General features: G+C 36.8%; 1 protein-coding gene and 1 long non-coding RNA gene across 2 annotated transcripts in view; one reads left to right on the top strand and one right to left on the bottom strand.

The window, feature by feature from the left end:
• LOC116673378 (uncharacterized) overlaps nucleotides 1-4230 on the bottom strand; it is a 21038-nt gene extending 16808 nt beyond the window's left edge. Inside the window, exons 1-2 of the long non-coding RNA XR_004327823.1 lie at nucleotides 4211-4230; nucleotides 544-550 (exon numbers count right to left, since the gene is read on the bottom strand). This is a non-coding gene — a long non-coding RNA (uncharacterized LOC116673378). The remainder of the gene's footprint in view (nucleotides 1-543; nucleotides 551-4210) is intronic.
• Nucleotides 1-5000, top strand: part of rassf3 (Ras association domain family member 3) — a 68140-nt gene that overhangs the window by 1947 nt on the left and 61193 nt on the right. The gene's annotated exons all lie outside the window — the stretch shown is intronic.

Consider the following 5000-nt stretch of genomic DNA (forward strand, 5'->3'; position numbering starts at 1 on the left):
CCCAACACACACACACACACACTCTGACATCTCTCCATTAGTGCAAATAGGTATTGAGCAGGTGTGTGTCAGGCCTGTGTGTAATGTGTGTAATAACATGTAATTTGCCCTATACATTCCCTTTCAAAAGTATACATTATTATTGTTGTTATTATTATTATAGAGTCAAGAAAGATTCAGAAAAGGTCCCCTTGCTTTGCTGCACGCTCTTGTTTTGTGTTGGTTTTTGTATCGACTGACCTCAAAGACTTTTAAGAATACATGAATCATTTAAATAAGTTCTTTTCAAAGTAGCCTAGACCTTTATCTGTGGCTCCCTCTGAGATGCAGTAAGACCACATGTCTGACACGTACAGCACCTTACTGTAGGCAGGGCCATGAAATGCAGCTCAGCTGCTGGAATGCAGTGGTTAATGCAGACGGACCGGTTCACGTCTAAAACGAAACAACCGTATACAGTACGTCTCCTTGAGGACAAACTGTACCTCCCTCTAGGTACACTTCTGTTTGCCAAACAATAGAAAGAGGAAAAAACTGAAAAACGTCTCTCCTTCCTAATGTGTCGAAGCTGCTATGGCGCGTTTGTTTTGCTAGTGTTGTAATGGAAATAAGACTAATATTCATTCACTAGCAAGATTTCTTTTTGAAACCCTACTGTTTCGTATTTTTCTCTTTCTTCCTTCTTTTCTTTACCTGACCTGACCTGTAGCTTTAATCGTGGTTTAAATATGTACAGTAAACCACAGCAGAGAAGAGTCTCTGTCATACCTCACGATGTCTGTCACAACACAGCTGTACAGAAAGTATTATTTGACCTTTTTATCTCCCATATTTAATTTACAACTGAGGACAAGGAGGATATATCCTCTGTAATACTTGTTGTGGTTTATATTGACACGAAGACGAGTTCACACATAGTATAACACACGGTGGGTTTTTAAAAATAATTCTAGATCATCTTTTTGGCTTTTTATTGATAAGACAAATAGGCCACTGTGGTAAGGACTGAGCCTTAGGACATGATGGGGAGCACAAGGTGAGCTTTCCCGGGCACCCCCTTTTTCCAGTTTTCATGGGAGGAAAGTATATTTTTGTTTTTTAAATACTCCGAAAATTGCATTAGGTTTGGCAGTGAGAAATAGTGAAATGTTTTTTTAGAGTTTTTTTACTACTAGCTGTACTAGCTGGTTGCCCGAGTTCCAAGCTCGGAAATCCGGGGTCAAGTGGCATGTTTCCGACTTTGATCTCGGAAAATCCAAGTTTCGCGCGGAACGTATAGAACGTACTGTAAACCTACTTCATTTACATATCTACTGTATTGTTTTTGGGCTAAAACACACAAAAACCATACAGCAACAAGTCATATAAAAAAACATAAAACCCTACAACAAGGCTGACGCAGGCTTCATGCCGTTAGCCTCTAAGCCTTTTAGCTTTTTAACCTTTTACAGACAATATTCCTGCACAGTGAGCTCTGTGTTTACCTGTAGTCACTTTTACCAGCAGTACTGATAGACTTTGTGTATTTCTGAAGGGTGCGCGCTCATTTAAAATGCAGTTGATTGCCACTTAGGAAGCTTGTTAAAGGCTGAATGTCCACAACCGTTCCAAAAGGACATGAATACTATTTTGGATGAAAACACAAACTCCTAGGAGTGAAGCGTGGTCATAGTCCCGTAGCTGTCTGCAGAGGACAGCGGGCCACTAGTTCACTTATTAACACACATAAAACAGTCACTTATAAGTCAGTTAAAAAACAGCAGCTTAGTTATTTCTTTTAAAAATTAATTTCTCATGTTACAAACAGGTTGAACTGACCCAAGGTGCAGTGATGAAGATTTCACATTTATGCTTGATTTAAAGATATACATCTGATTCTGGCTTCCACTACGGGTGTAAATCACAGGGTTTATATGTCTTTGGACAAAATTATATTTGCTGATATCACAAAGTTTGCTATATATACAATGCAAAGAAAAATTCCTTTTTATGTGTCCTCATACCTGGCAAATAAAGCTGATTCTGATTATGACTTTGATTTGATTCAATTCAGGGGCCTGCGATCAATATGAGACAATGTCATATTCCAAATTTAACATAAACACATGTTCCATTGATATAAATAAATAAATAAATAAATATGATTTGGCAGTTTTATTACTGAGCTCTTCCAGACATTTGAATGAAAAATAAACAAATTCTTTTTAATAAAAATAATAAATGTAAAGCTGGAATTTCAATATAAAGGCACATCTTAAAGATGATATGTATTTTTTTTCACTTTGCATCAATGATATTGGGTCATAGAGCATTGAATCAATATATCGATTGAGATCAATATGTTGTTACACCACTAGCTTCCACCCGACTCAAAGTTGCGCCATTTATTTTGTGAAATTCTCTAACTTGGGTGCGTTGATCAAGAAATCCAATGAAAAGCTAGACCGATGTGGCATCTTTGATGATATCGGTTTTTCAAGAGTTAGAAAAAATCTAATGACAATATTCTAGTTGATTAGTTTTTTAACAAGCACATATCTTAAATAGACAAGTACAAAACATGACTCATACAGTATGTAACACAGTCACTAAAAGAATCTCTATGTTGTGTTATGAATTAGAAGAAGCATTTTCTATTTTTCCTATAAATTAGTACCCAATTACTCATTTTTTCCAGGAAAAAACAAGCAATGCCAGGTTTTTTGTTGTTGAGGAAAAGCAGCTTTTCTCTTTGGAAGAATGTGTCCAAACTACGCAGATTAGACATCAGATTTACACCCATTAGATTTCTGGTATGCCATGTGCTCCGGTTGTATTCAAATCTTACTTAAATGGAGTGTTTGAAGAACCAAGATGAGAAGATATGCACATTTTCCAGTTGTTGTGTTGTTGTTGACAGTGGTCCCTGGTGGACAAACTACAGAATGTAATGGAGACTCGGTTTGATGATGAACACGTACATATGTTTTTATACTTACCTGCCGACTTATACGTCCATACTGACACATTTTTGACAAGCTAAAGTTATCCGATAATACCCGCCATGCTGACGTATTGATCGCCTCTAATGAATGCCTGTTTTTATTTCAGCTTGTTCAGTAAGTTTCTATGATTAATCATCACGTCACATATTCAGTTGAATTTGTTGAATACAAGTGGCTCCTCAGGATGACAACTCAATGAAAAATATTCCAGTGGTGGAGGAAGTATTCAGACCTTCTACTTAAGTATAAGTACTAACACACACTGTAAATATACTCAGTTACAACTAAGAGTCTGTAAGTAGAAAATTTACTTAAAATGAGGTACAAGTATAAAAAATGTCCCCTGTCACTGTTACACTATTATGTATTATATCATGAGATTTTTTTTTTCCTCATGTATTAATGTAAAATCAGGATTTTACTGTAGTTGTTTAAGGTTGTAGTCGAGCACACAAAAATGCAATACTACTGGTACTCAAGCACAGTACTTGAGGAAATGTACTTTCTTGCATTCCACCACTGATGTGGACACTGATACTGAAGACAACCAGTTGTTCACTTTACATCACTGTGTGTCTCAAAGTGGGTCAGATTAGACTGGATAAAGACACTTCTTGGACACTCTCTCTCTCTCTCTCTCTCTCTCTCTCTCTCTCTCTCTCTCTCTCTCTCTCTCTTTCTCTCTCTCTCTCTTCCCCCCCCCCCCTCTTTCACTTGCCCTCTCGTCTCTTTGTGTCTCTCATCATGATGAAGTAACAGAAACCTGCCACAGAGACTACTTTGTCTGATGAGGTTTAGTGTTGCAACAGATACACTGTGTGTGTGTGTGTGTGTGTGTGTGTGTGTGTGTGTGTGTTCATTAGTTGTGGGGTAGAAAGTGTTTAAGGATCTCTAATTGCTCCCTGGTTCTGTTGAATTCTGTCTGATTTCTGTTATTTTTACATAAAACGACAGAAATTCCATATGTATACATGTTCACATACCCAACATGTTTGTGTTTTGGGCGATAATGATCATCACACAAAGGAATGCTATGAATATAAATACAAATACATATTCAGTGTTTTTCTAGGATGGCAGTGGTGGAATGTAACTCTGTACTGTGCTTAACTCCGAGTTCCTGCTACTTTAGACTTCTACTGCACTACATTTTGGAGGCAGATATTGCACTATGACTACATTTATTCGATAACTTTAGTTACTTTGCAGATTCAGATTATTAATACCTAAAATAGGTCATGATGCATAATGACTATTTCTACTTTTAGCCCATTTTAGTATATTTTGATGCAAATACATTTGTATTTTAACTTTAATAAGACTTTAGTTAAGTATATTATCCAACTTCTTCCACGTCTGCCTGTCACGGTAAGAAAAGCAAAACAAACGCATGTGTTTGAGTCAAAATTTGTTGTTTAAAGTAATGTTTAACATAATAATATATTAATGAGAGCAGCTCATATTCCAGTTTAACCCTCGTATTGTCTTCCCTTCAACCACTTGTTGTCCTCCGGTTGGGTTTGCATGTTTATAAAGCATGAAGTAACCACTTAATCATTACCCAATTGTATGTTATATCTTTTCAGCCAACTTTATAAATTGTTACCACGTTTTACACTTCTGAATGGAACTGATGGTGAATAAACATGATTTACATGAAATTATTGGTCATTTTGGGATTAAAAATGGGCAGAAAATAGGAATTATCTTGACTAATGGTTAAGGTCAGAGAAACGTACTGTATGTTTAGGGACAATCACAGATTTACACCCGGGGCCATAAAAGTAGCGACCATCAATTAGCGGATGGAACCATCCATGTTATTTTTGGGAAATTTGGTTGTAAAAAAAGCTGTGTTTCTGATGTAGAAACTTTGAAAACAGGTCAGATTTGACCCGAGGACATCATGAGGGTTAAATAAGAAGCCAAAACCAACAAACCATCATAAAGCCGAAACGAGAGAGGTTCACGTTGTAGCGTAGTTTATCACAGAGGACGGAGACTCATTTTGGACCA

This window comes from Etheostoma spectabile, chromosome 23 (genome assembly GCF_008692095.1).
Source record: "Etheostoma spectabile isolate EspeVRDwgs_2016 chromosome 23, UIUC_Espe_1.0, whole genome shotgun sequence".
NCBI classification, from domain to species: domain Eukaryota; kingdom Metazoa; phylum Chordata; class Actinopteri; order Perciformes; family Percidae; genus Etheostoma; species Etheostoma spectabile.